We start from the raw sequence: 13,744 nt of genomic DNA, 5'->3' as shown, positions 1-13,744 counted from the left end.
CTTTTATAACCTTAAACAGCATAATGTCTGAGTTCCACTGGCATGATTTATTTTTAAATCTATTATTAATATTTTAAATATCACATCAGTTATCTAGCTGATGTTGCAGTCTCCTCAATTTAACTCTTAAAATTATCAAAGAAAAAAGGTAGAAGCCCTCAGCATATATTATATATAATATGCAGCACCTTATTGCACAAGTTAGCATTCACAGATAGTAACATGAGTTAATATTAACACACACTAGCAGGTGCCAACTGTGAAGATGGTTCCCTAAGCTAGAGAGAGATAGGAGTTAAAAAGCTACAGTAGGCAGAAACCCCTATGGGTGCCCTTGCAGCTCCATATTAATATGATTTCATATTCATTTCATGATGTCATATTCACTTTTTACTAAGGTTCTATGATACAAAATAATCTGCACTTACTTGTAGGAGAAGAGTTATCATGGCCATATTCTCTGAAATCAGATTCATTTTCCTCTTTAATTCCCATCAGTGTAGACTCATCTTCTTTGCAGGCCAAGGTTGGGGAATTTTCTGATTCAGTCTTACAGTCATACTCCAGTTCAGGCTTTTCTTCCACTTTCTGACTTGCAGACAGATACTCTTGCAGGAAATCATCAAATTCTTCTTCTTTGAACTCCTCCTTCACTGACATGAGCAGTTGTGATGGTTCAGTAGATCCTGACATTTTAGACTTCAGTTCTGTTTTTCAAAGAAAATCTAGTCAAACCTTCATTCAATGCAAGACTAATACAGTGAAAATGTGCAAACAAAGAACTACAGTGTAGTTGAACTGTTGGCGATTTACACTTCTACAGTATGCTTCCAAAGAATGACACACATAATCATTCAGAGTCATCCCAGTGCCAGTCAGTTCAGTTCTGTTTTGTAAAGGAAATCCACTCTAACATTCCTTCAATGCAAGGAAAATATAGTTAAATTAAGAACTACAGTATAATTGTATTTTTGTTTAATTACACCCATAGAGTATCTATCCAAGCATCCCAGTGTTAAACCTAACAAAACTGAATTACAAACATACAGTATCTATCAAGATTATCCCAGTGTCTACCTTACGAAGGTGTGTTCAGTATCCATCCAGAGCATCCCAGTGTCTACCTTACAATGGTGAGTTCAGACTCCCCTATGTGGTGTTAATATAGTGCATCCTCTGTCTGATCCATCCAGCTTCTTGTATTCAAGCCTAACCAATCAGCTGCTGGAGCTTTTGGAATGCAAATTAGAATGACAAAGGAGTTTGGGAAGGAATTTGCAGTGTTCACGTGTGATGGTCCTCAGGTGGGCGTGGTCAGGGTTCAACCTGCAGAGACAACACAAAGGAGGGTAGATCAATCAATCAATCAATCAATTTGTTTATTTGATCAAGAGGGACAGTGTACATTCATGAACATTAAAATGTAAATGCACCCCATTATAGCCAAAAGGCTCATTTCCATTGGCAGTCCGCCTGCCAGAGTGAAAAAGGCTATACAACCTAAAAAAAGGCATTCATGTATATCAAACATAACAGTGACAATAAATCAAAAAAATAGTGATCACATTTTTGGTTATTTATCAACCATGTTTTGAGATTACTTTTAAAACAGTTGAATGAGGTTGATTCTCTAATGTTCTGAGGGAGATGGTTCCATTCCCGGGCTGACCTAACTGAGAAAACCGACTGTCCAAATACACTTTTTTTTAAAGGAATATCACAGTCTCCTCTTGCTGCCCCTCGAGTAGCACTGGTTGCTGCTGTTCTAAACTTGACTAGGCTGCATAGTGGTGGGGGGGCCAGGTTAAACCGGATTTTGAACATTAAACAGCAGTTCTTAAATGTGATCAGGTTTTCCCAACTTAAAAGTCTGTACTTATGGAGGACTGAACAGTGATGGTGTGATTTAGGTTTTTTGTCAAGTATTTTGAGAGCCTGTTTGTAAAGAGACATGACTGGTTTAGGGTAGTGGAGTTGGCCGTAGACCAGGTGGGTAAGCAGTAGTTAATGTGAGATAAAATCAGCGAGAACATGTACATTTTAGCAGCCTCGGTGGACATGTGATTTCTAAGATGCCTAAAGTTGGCCAAGGTGAATTTTACATTTTTGCATATTTTTTTAACATGTTTGTTAAAAGTAAGTTGATTATCAATGCAGATACCAAGATATTTGTATTCCTTCACAATCTTGATTCTTTGATCAGAAATAAACACATCGGGTTCAGTGTGAGACTTGCTGGTTTTAGAAAAAAAACATAGCAACGGTTTTGGAATTGTTGAGCTGAAGACAACATTTGTTTAACCAGTCAGACACATCAACCATGACCTTTGTAAGCCTAGCAGCGACCTCTACATTATTCTTACCCCACCCAAAGATCACAGTGTCGTCTGCGTACATCAGAACCTCACAGTCTTGGCATACGGATGGTAAATCGTTAACATAAAGACTGAAAAGAAGTGGACCCAGGATTGAACCTTGGGGAACACCTGTAGACAGATTTTCGAAGTTGGATAATACATTGTTTATTTTAACACACTGAGTTTGAGTTGATAAGTATGATTTGAACCAGCTGGATGCAGAAGAAGAGAAGTTAAACTGATCAAACTTAGACTGAAGTATGTTGTGGTTGACCGTGTCATACGCTTTCCGAAGATCTAGAAATACTGCCCCCACAACTCCTCCTCTAACCATAAGGGACTTGACCCTTTCGAATAAAATAGACCGTTGCAGTCTCGGTGGAGTGATTTGATCTAAAACCATGCTGCATGGGGTGTAAAAGCTGATTAGAGTTAAGATGATAAATTAGTTGCTCCACTGCTAATTTTTCCAAAACTTTGGACATTATGGGAAGTATACTAATATGTCTGTAATTGGCTGCTGAGTCAGGATCACCATTTTTAAAGATAGGAACTACAACTGCAGGTTTCCAGTGATCCGGAAAACACCCATGTTCTTGAGAGAATGACAGGTTAGCAATATGGGTAGTAGGCTTTTTTAACAACAAGCAAAGGTCTTTAACCATGGCAGAGTCCATTTCAAAGATGTGCTTTGACTCTTTGGGTTTAAATGATTTGATGATGTTCTCTACTTGTTCTTCAGATACCCTTTCAAGGTTAAATATGGGCACAGTTGGATTATGAGAAATGCCACCATGCTGCTGGTGTGAAGGGAAACTGTTGGCAACAGCAGCCACAGAATCCACAAAATACTCATTTAGCATTTCAGCCACCATGGGCGGATCATGTGAAAGACTGTTATTGATCCTGAGTTCTATCTGTTTTCTAACATTGTTTTGTCCAATTAATTTCTTTATTTGTTGCCATATTTGTTTAGAGTCTCCTTTAGAATTTACGATTATTTCAAGGAAATAATTTGCCTTGGCTTTTCTAAGTTCTCTTGTCACCTTGTTTCTTAATGCTGTAAAAATGTGCCTATCAGTTATCCGTTTGGACTTCAGGGATTCAGATGGGCCATTGCTGGATGTTTGAACTGAAAGGTGATTGGGTAGGGAAGGCTATGTGGGGGTGGGTTCGAGGTGTGAACTAAAAGGTCAAGGGGTAGGTGGGGCGGGCTGGTAAACTGAAGACGTGCGTCATTGTGAAGCACAAGGTTAGAATAAGGTCACCACACACACACACACACACACACACACACACACACACACACACACAAGTTACTGGCGTCATTGTGAAGCACATGGTTAGAATAAGGTCATCACACACACACACACACACACACACACACACAAGCAAGTTACTGGCATCATTGTGAAGCAAATGGTCAGCTCTTTCATTTGATACCTGTGTGATGTCACACAATAACGAGTCATTTGTGTGTGTATGTGAGTGTGTATGTGAGCGAGCGAGCAAGAGTGTGTGTGCTTTGTGAGTAATTCAAACAAGAGTAATGAGTGTGTGTGAGTGTATGAGAGAGAGAGAGGGTGAGTGTATGAGAGAGAGGGTGTGAGTGTATGAGAGAGAGAGTGTTAGTGTGTGAGGGAGTGAGTGAGAGTGTGAGTGAGTGACTGATTGTGTGAGTGTGTGTGTGTGTGCGCGTGCTTTGTGAGTAATTCAAACAAGAGTAATGAGTGTCTGTGAGAGTGTGTGTGTGTGTGTGTGTGCGCTTTGTGAGTAATTCAAACAAGAGTAATGAGTGTCTGTGTCTGTGTGTGTGTGTGTGTGTGTGTGCGCTTGCTTTGTGAGTAATTCAAACAAGAGTGATGAGTGTCTGTGTGTGTGTGTGTGTGTGCGCTTTGTGAGTAATTCAAACAAGAGTAATGAGTGTCTGTGTGTGTGTGTGTGTGTGTGTGCGCTTGCTTTGTGAGTAATTCAAACAAGAGTAATGAGTGTCTGTGAGTGTGTTTTTTGTCTGAGTGTAAGTGTGTGTGTGTGTGTGTGTGTGTGTGAGAGAGTGTGTGTGAGTGTGAGTGCGCTTTGTGAGTAATTCAAACAAGAGTAATGAGTGTTTGTGTGTGTGTGTGTGTGTGTGTGTGTGTGTGTGTGTGTGTGAGTGCGCTTGCTTTGTGAGTAATTCAAACAAGAGTAATGGGTGTCTGTGAGTGTGTGTGTGGGTCTGAGTGTAAGTGTGTGTGTGTGTGTGTGTGTGTGTGTGTGTGTGTGTGTGTGTGTGTGTGTGTGTGTGTGTGTGTGAGTGTGTGTGTGTGTGTGCGCTTGCTTTGTGAGTAATTCAAACAAGAGTAATGAGTGTCTGTGAGTGTGTGTGTGGGTCTGAGTGTAAGTGTGTGTGTGTGTGCGTGTGCGCGCGCGCGCGTGTGTGTGTGAGTGAGTGCTTTGTGAGTAATTCAAACAAGAGTAATGAGTGTTTGTGAGTGAGTGAGTAAGTGTGTGTGTGTGTGTGTGTGTGTGTGTGTGTGTGTGTGTGTGTGTGTGTGTGTGTGTGTGTGTGTGTGTGTGTGTGAGTGTGAGTGTGTGTGTGTGTGTGCGCTTGCTTTGTGAGTAATTCAAACAAGAGTAATGAGTGTCTGTGAGTGTGTGTGTGGGTCTGAGTGTAAGTGTGTGTGTGTGTGTGTGTGTGTGTGTGTGTGTGTGTGTGTGTGTGTGTGTGTGTGTGTGTGTGTGTGTGTGTGTGTGTGTGTGTGTGTGTGTGTGTGTGTGTGTGTGTGTGTGTGTGTGTGTGTGTGTGTGTGTGTGTGCGCGCGTGTGAGTGCTTTGTGAGTAATTCAAACAAGAGTAATGAGTGTTTGTGAGTGAGTGAGTAAGTGTGTGTGTGTGTGTGTGTGTGTGTGTGTGTGTGTGTGTGTGTGTGTGTGTGTGTGCGCGCGCGCGCGCGTGTGTGTGTGTGAGTGCTTTGTGAGTAATTCAAACAAGAGTAATGAGTGTTTGTGAGTGAGTGAGTAAGTGTGTGTGAAGTGTGAAGTGTGAGAGTGTGTGCGCTTTGTGAGTATCTCAAACAAGAGTTGTGAGTGTGTGTGTGTGTGTGTGTGCGTGTGTGAGTGCTTTGTGAGTAATTCAAACAAAAGTAATGAGTGTGTGTGAGTGTGAGTGAGTGTGTGTGAGTGTGTGTGAGTCTGCGTGTGTGTTTTGTGAGTGATTCAAACAAGAGTAATGAGTGTGTGTGAGTGTGTGTGTGTGTTTTGTGAGTGATTCAAACCAGAGTAATGAGTGTGTGTGAGTGTGTGTGTGTGTTTTGTGAGTGATTCAAACAAGAGTAATGAGCACGTGGAGATGGATGCAGAGATGGAAGCAGTTTATGACAGCTGAAATTTCATGTCATTTCAAAACCAGATTACTAGCAAGTAGCATCATTGGAAGGGGCTTGTCCTCTAGTTTATTCTGCAAATCACCACAAGGCCATGAGTACTTCAAGAGAGAACCAATAGTAAGGGTGTGAATGTCAGGGATAAGACCCTCAACAGTTAGTTAGCAGGTTAAAAACACTACCCAGCATGTAAGTGAACTGGACGGTTTTCGAACGGGCCCCGACGGAGACAGACACCTTAAGTCTGTCTGACGTGCCATGCTGAAAACAAGTCCTTTTATTCAAACAATGTGTACACAGTATGACAGTCAAGACGCTGGGATGCACTTAGGATACCTTCAGCTCAGCTGAATTCTACTTCTGCTTAGCAACGAGACATTTCACAACCCGCTCTCTCCTTCTTATCTTATGTAAACATATACGTGAGGTTTCTGGGTTAACATTCTTGACTCTGCTAATTGTCTTCCAAAGTCCAATCTACATGGAGAAGCAGGGCACACAGCATTTTGGAACAAACCTTAAAACAAAAAGACATTCATGATAAAATATACTAATACTTTCTTTAACAGTGAATTTCCATTGAATTTGGATGCACATTGCGTCCGACATGTTGTTAAAGTTTAGCATCGAAAAACATTTCCTAATTTTACCCTCGGATCCATGATGATGAACTCTTAACCACACATGCCATTTCTTAACATTTAGCATTTCAGCTAACAACAAACATTTCTACTTTAAGCTACTTAGAAGAGTCCAAAAAGATTACACATGTTATTAACCCCTAGAAGAAAGAGGTCTGGTTGTGACTGGGGACTATACTCAGTATTGGTCCGATACTAGCAGGATAGGATATCAGAAAAGAAAATTTACTTTTTAGGAAGTTAAGGAATACTAAGAAACTTGTCGGATTGGGATATACCCATGCCAGATTCCATATACACAGAACAGAAAAATTCATGACATGTGCAATAGGCTGTTATGAAACATGTAAATCTTATGATGGGGGTTTCAGGTAAGGTGTTACTGGATCCATCATGAAATACAAGATACTCCACTGCCACCCACAGTCAAGATACTCCACTGCCACCACAGTCAAGATACTCCACAGTCAAGATACTCCACTGACACCCACAGTCAAGATACTCCACTGCCACCACAGTCAAGATACTCCACAGTCAAGATACTCCACTGCCACCCACAGTCAAGATACTCCACAGTCAAGATAGGAGCAGTTGTTTGTAGAAGAGAAGAGAGCACAAAATAGGGGATATCTATCTATCATCTATCTATCTTTAACTCCTTATCACCCTGCCAGTCTCACACTCTATACTGTATCTTTCTATCTCTCTATCTTCCAATCTATCAGTCATTACCCAACTCTCACTCCGTTCAGACAAACACACACACACACACACACACACACACACACACACACACACACACACACACACACACACACACACACACACACACACACCTCCCCTTATCCTTCTCCTTTGTCTGCATGCATTGAATTGCACTAAATGTGTTCATCTTTTACTACTTATTTTGAATTCTGAAATGTGTTTGCCTTGCATGCACTGGTATACCCTATTCTACATTAGTCCATCCATCTTAAAATGTGTAGATGCAATATATCTTATACGCTGTATTAAGCTAGACTAGTTAGCAGCACAACAGGCATGTGTCGTGGAAAACTTTTCCAAGACCGAACTTTTCAACGGAACTTTTACCCACGGAGCTGTTAGGCTAAGGTGACCAGATTTCCCGGACCTAAAACCGGGACACTTTGCGCGTGACCGTAATGCTCGTGCACGCACACACTTTTTATCCTGAACATATGCCAGCCCAGGTCAGACATAGACATAGATTTTGCCAACAGCACACGTAGGCCTACTGTTCACAACACAATGGGGTATCTCAGTCATTATTCATGCATTTTTACTATGTAGCCTACATATCTAAGAAAAAATATTAAAAGACATTGAGTGAGTTTTGTGTAGGAGCAACTTTATTTTTCAGAATTTAAGCATTCTTTTGGAAAATGCACCCACTGAACTTGTGAACTTTTTTGTGAAAAGGTATTTTTCATTGCATGGCAATAAACGAACTATTTTGAACTGCTGCCACAGGCTTGAACTAAAGTTATGGTGACACTTTACAGTAAGGGTACATGAATTATGAATTATTATTGTGCTTTAACTCATTCCTTTATATCTTATGAATCATCAGGAATTGACATGAGTTCATAGCCATTCATGACCTCATGCATGAACAACACATCAACTAAAGCATTAGGTGGGTACATTATTAGGCACAAGTTGTGTTTAAATCAGAATTTGCGCAGTGATGACCACATTGTTTTGCATAAAAATAAATAATTATGATCATACTTATTAAATCACAATTCATAATGATGTGCCGTACCTAAGGCTTTAGTTGTGTTGTTCATTTATGAGATCACGAATGACATATGAACACGTCAATTCCTGATGATTCATGGGATATTAAGGAATGCAGTAATATATAAATCATTAATGACATAATGCATAATAATACATATACTACATCAATGAATTCATGCGTGAATTCATGATAATTGTATCCTGTACCCTTAGCGTAAAGTGTTACCAGTGTTATTCCAACAACACACACACACCCTATTGGAAACATTCATTCCGTATATTTGTTTGAGAAGTGAATTTGCTGAAGTATCATTGTATTGGCTAACGTCCCTTCCACAGAAGCCCGCTTGAGCTTACCACTTCCAGCGCTAACATTGCTATAATAGGTGGCTACGCTGCTAGCCCCTGCCTCTACCCAACTTTTATGTTTGGCTATTTTCACATGATCTTTCACATCTGCGCTACCACCATGGCTTACAGAAAATTAGGTTTTGCAGTGTGTTCAGAATGCTGCATAATCATCGCCCTGGACTAGCTATTGATATAGCCTGACCGTTAAAACGAGACAGATAAGAAGAGGCTTTTGCAACAATGTTTACAAATATACATTGTAACGCTGACTGCACAGATAATGCAGACGCAGACCGCTACGATTGACTGACACACACACAAATTGTTCAAATCATACGCTGGACGCTTTATTAGTCTTTCTACATGGGTTTAGTTAATGATCGGACTGTAATAAGACCACATCGGTTATGTAATCGCTGACAACCAGGACAATTTCATAGTGGTTGGTGTAAACCGGGACATTTTAGCGTCCCGACAGGTTTTTGTCGGGACTCGGGACACGCAACTCAAAATCGGGACTGTCCCGGACAAACCGGGACGTCTGGTCACCCTATGTTAGGCAGCTAGGAGCTTATGAGCTCCCCTCGTAAACTTTACACACACCAGATATTTATATTGCATAGCCCAAGTTATCATGGCATATAAGTAGCCTATTCTTGACTTACCTAATAAAAAGTGAGCTCCACACAAAGTTGTTAGGCGTTGGTCAGTCGCGGTAAGTCCCATACGCTCGCTTTTAAACTTCTCCTACAGTCGTCTTCGGTTCCTTTTAAACGTCTCGGGATTTTAAAGTATTACAAAAAAACGTTCGCCTGCAGGGAATGCAGGCTATTACACAATAATACCAACAATTTCTACTGATCAAACCAAGGCGCTATCCGTAAGATTCGTTTTACCCTTGTCACTACCAGATGGTAACTAACAAGATGGTAGTCTCGCACATCGCGCATGCGCCACTTTGCGACACTATGGACAGCGGAATACAATCGCTTGCTAAAGCTGATGGAAGTGAGCTTAATTTTACACTCGAGTTCTTCTTCTTTTCAGTTTATTAGCAGGTTGCATTTTAAGCACATTACCGCCATCTATTGGACTGGGGTGTGAATACCATTGGGAACTTTGGAAAACAGAAAACTAAAGCCCAGGTGCTAACCTCAGTGGGCTGTTTAATGCCAACCCACCTTTTGCCACTTCAGCTTTTCTGCATATGCCCTGCATTATAAAAGTACGTGTTTAATATTTAAAAATGTCCCCATGGTAAAAACATGGCCCAGACTGATGTTTACCTAAAACCACTATTTTTAACAAGGTTTCCTCTTGCCGACTCCAACTGCATATCCTATTTTGAATTGACCTACTTTTTAATGATGCATAAATGTCTACCTTTATCTTCCTTTTGCCATACTTCCTGCCCTATCTTGTTCAGGCGACACAGGACACACACACACGCAGGTAGGCCTAAGGTCGCGGTGAAAAGCAACTGAGCCACCGTGCCCCCTATATACTATATACAGCCCAACCCACTCTGACCACTGTACAGCTATTACAATAGCCAGCATGTATATACAGATATATGCACAGTGGATGCTATAACTCACTTTAGTATCTGTGCCATCCAACAAGTTTCTGAGAACAGTGTAACTCTTAGCTACTGATCCTCTGTATTTGAATTAGCGGTTTGCTCCTTGTTTGTCTGGCATGTGACAATGTAGGTTCATTTTTGTGTTATTACACCATGACATTTTGGTGGAGATACGTTTTCTTTTTCCTGTGTGTAAGAGTGAATGATAGGCTCTTCCTCTCTGCTCCTGAGGTCTTATGACTGCAATATGCACTTAGGTGCAATGAGGAACAGGAGAAACATATTAGCAGGACCCTGGGGATCTCCTTTAGGTAGTCATGAGCCACAAAGTAACACACATGGCTGAAACAGTAGTAGGAAAGGATGCTGAGATGGCAATAATCTGAAGACAGAATGATGTATATTGTGTATTGTGAAACCCCCCTCGAGTCATAACTTGTCATTCTTCATAGAAACCAGCCAAAACTAGTTTGGTCATGTCTGTTACCCACATGTCTTATGCTGAAATAATGGGACTGTGTGTGTGACATGAGTTGAGTTTGTGATAAGAAGGGGTTTTGCCCCTGTTGCCTGGATATTTTTACAACAATGTCTTTGATCTTGGATAAATGCATGAACTAAACAGAGACAAAGAGAACTTCTGATGTCAGCCGAATTAAATAAATAAATGACTAAATGTAAACAGAGCACACACATGAGTTACAGAGCTTGAGAAAATATGTTGGCAGACACTTTCTCTCTTTCAAATGTAACAATAATAGTATCCCATGATTAAGGTAGTGTGCATACTATGTCTACTCTCTGTACAGATGTCATTGTATCGAGTAAAGCACAAGTTAAAAAGTTAAAGCCATTCACTAAAATCCAGGTGTTGTTAATATATAAAACACATTGCAATTACTGTATGATCACCATAACTAGGAATCGTTGTGTTTCTGTTGCCTTAGAATAAGCCCTTTGTATCTACATAGGGAGAGTTGTGTTTCCGTTGCCTTAGAATAAGCCCTTTGTATCTACATAGGGAGAGTTGTGTTTCCGTTGCCTTAGAATAAGCCCTTTGTATCTACATAGGAAGAGGTGCCTCTACCACGGAGTCCGCCATGTTTCTACAGTAGCCCAGAAGGGACAAACCAAAACCGTGGCTCTAGATAGTTTTTTTTACCTAGAGCTTTTTTATGGCATTCGACTGCAACCGTACTCACACTTGCAAAATATTTGAGTATTCAGCTGGTTGCAATTCAGTAACCTCAGCACAGATGCTAGTAAAAATACACTGTACCTTTAAATTGATAAGGTCAACCCTCCTGTGGTCTTCACATTCTGTATACACACGTGTCCTCCAGGGTCAAAATGACACGCCTTCACTGAACCCCCAAAATCAAATCAAATCAAATCAAATGCATTTTTAACACTTAATCTATTTTGTCATTCAACTTGTCATTCACCACAAATTGTGTGAATACCTGAGTTATCCCTCTTCACCATCTTTGTGGTGTGGACCTGAATCTGATTATGATTATTTTATCATGATTTTGACTGACAATATTAGCACCTTTTTTGTACAACTGACATGGAAATACGAATAAAGGCAACATTTCACTTTTTGTAATGTTGGGGTCAATCTAGGAAAAGTCATACAATTTCAAGTTGAAAAAATATAATTTAGGGGATTTTTTCTGATGTTAACCACAGTGGCCAGTCATTTTGACCCAAAAATAACAGGAGGGTTAAGAATGGCATGTCTCAATATTGGACTGCTGTGTTTCAGCATTTCATTAGGTTTCCTTTTTCATTGTTTTTGAGTGATTGGATTGGAGATACAGGACGGTTCAGATTATTCAGTTTGTACTTTATATTAGATTCTAGTTTGTGTAATTCATCAGTCAATGGTTCTTACGCAGGATCTAATTTTATTTTCCCTGTAGAGGTTTTTAAAAACAAGATCATATTTTCAATTTGTATACTTGCTATGAGGTTCACCCTCATATTGAGAGAGATTTTTCCACAGAAATTTGAGAGTTCGGAGAGAATGAGGAGAGGTGTTTGTTTACCCGTTTCAGATGATGTTTCAGGATTGTTGTTCTGTTTTAGACTTGATATGACTTGGATCTTGGATCTGCCCAGAGAGTCACCTTTCCTTCAACCATAAGGAATGAACAGACCCAGGCTGAAATCCCACCCCCCTCCCTAAAAAAAAATCACTCAGGACTGCAACAAAACTGTCTCTTGCACTTTTATCACTTACGTTTACCATAACCACTTACTGTTATACTTGCACTGCTAATGTAACAAATGCATCTCACAGGATGTCTTTTTTGCTGCCTTTTTTTTGCACTACCATAACCTCACTTTAAGAAAACTTATGCTGCTGTACGTGTATCTGTATGTTTATATCTATATGTATATCTATATGTAGGACATGTCTTGTCTTATCTGTGTGCACTTTATATGTTTCACCGTGGGAGAGTGGGAAACGTTTTTTCGATTCCTTTGTATGTCTTAACATGCAAAGTAATTGACAATAAAGCTACTTTGACCTTGACTTTGGTCGCGGCGAAATTCCAGCTGTCACTCGCAAATCGTCTTTTAGGCTACATTGAGTCTATGGCATCGAAAACAATAAATAAATTGGGTAATCGTGTTTTTTCAAACCAATTGCATATTCAGTTGTAACTATATTAAACTAGGACATTCGGTGAATTTCGCTAGTTTTGACATGATACTTGCAAGATACATGCTCTCTTTCTCTCTCTCTCTCCTAACTTAAACAAAACGCTCCACTGTCTGTTTTGTTGAATGATTTGCTGGTATCAACTGTGTGTTTTGCATTTAGGTGATGTTTTAGACTGGAGAGTTTATATTTCTTTTCAGTATTTCAAAGTGAATGAGCTGTGGGCGCACCAGAAAAGTGAGCGTCTATCATCATTATCACATGTATGTATATATGTCTATGGCGATTTTAGCCTAACTATCGAGTATCTAAGTAACATGGAGACAAAACTTTGCTTGGTACTCCACGTAGATCATAAACCCTTGAATATAAAAACGACTCAATACACAGCTGCAGTAACTGTTTGACATTTCTGTTAACAATACTGTCATTGCTCTCAAGTGGTTTTTCAGGATGTTTGCTTTGATTTATCTTTAATTCTTACTTTAAGATTACAACAGGAGTAAACCCTATTAATGTGAACAAAAATGATGAAGGAATGATCATTCTTCTCTTTTTATTTTTGTAAACCCAGAGCAAATGTCCTGTTCTTGAGAAGAAATCTCCCTGATGTTGTTGTAGTTATTACATTCGGTCAGGAAAAGAAACTCATCATCCACTACCCGATTACTACAGTGAGTGCAGAGCCTGTTTTCTCGAGGTAGCCATGTTTGTTTGTGTCTACCCCTTTCAATGACAATACTATCTTCCCTCCTCTCTCCCCATGTCCTCTTTCTTTCTTCCCCATCTCTGACACTCAACACATCTATGAGCTGTAGACACTCTCCATATGAGGTGCTGTTTAGGCCATAAATCTAGGGTGCTCGCAAAAACACTACTTCTTTTTTTTTTTTTTTTTTTTTTACAAGCGCTAACTGCTGCTTGTCGATTATGTTACTAGCCTCAAGCCTAGGGGAACTTGGGCTAGTACAAACAGGTTCTTTACACTTAAGAAGTGAAGAACAAAAGCAGGTGTCA

At 40.1% G+C, this 13,744-nt stretch overlaps 1 long non-coding RNA gene across 2 annotated transcripts; it reads right to left on the bottom strand.

The window, feature by feature from the left end:
• Nucleotides 1-647: 647 nt before the first annotated feature.
• Nucleotides 648-9,432, bottom strand: LOC116219823. 2 transcript variants are annotated; one of them, XR_004163308.2, is made up of 3 exons: nt 9,140-9,432; nt 1,078-1,326; nt 648-707 (listed from the first exon to the last, which is right to left on the bottom strand). It is a non-coding gene; the product is annotated as an uncharacterized LOC116219823 (long non-coding RNA). The 2 variants fall into 2 exon arrangements; XR_006151678.1 differs by having other exon boundaries at nt 651-918.
• Nucleotides 9,433-13,744: the final 4,312 nt, after the last annotated feature.

Source organism: Clupea harengus, chromosome 26 (assembly GCF_900700415.2).
Source record: "Clupea harengus chromosome 26, Ch_v2.0.2, whole genome shotgun sequence".
Classification (NCBI taxonomy): Eukaryota; Metazoa; Chordata; class Actinopteri; order Clupeiformes; family Clupeidae; genus Clupea; species Clupea harengus.
The sequence above is the reverse complement of the archived record's forward strand: the minus strand, read 5'-3'. Positions and strand labels throughout refer to the sequence as shown.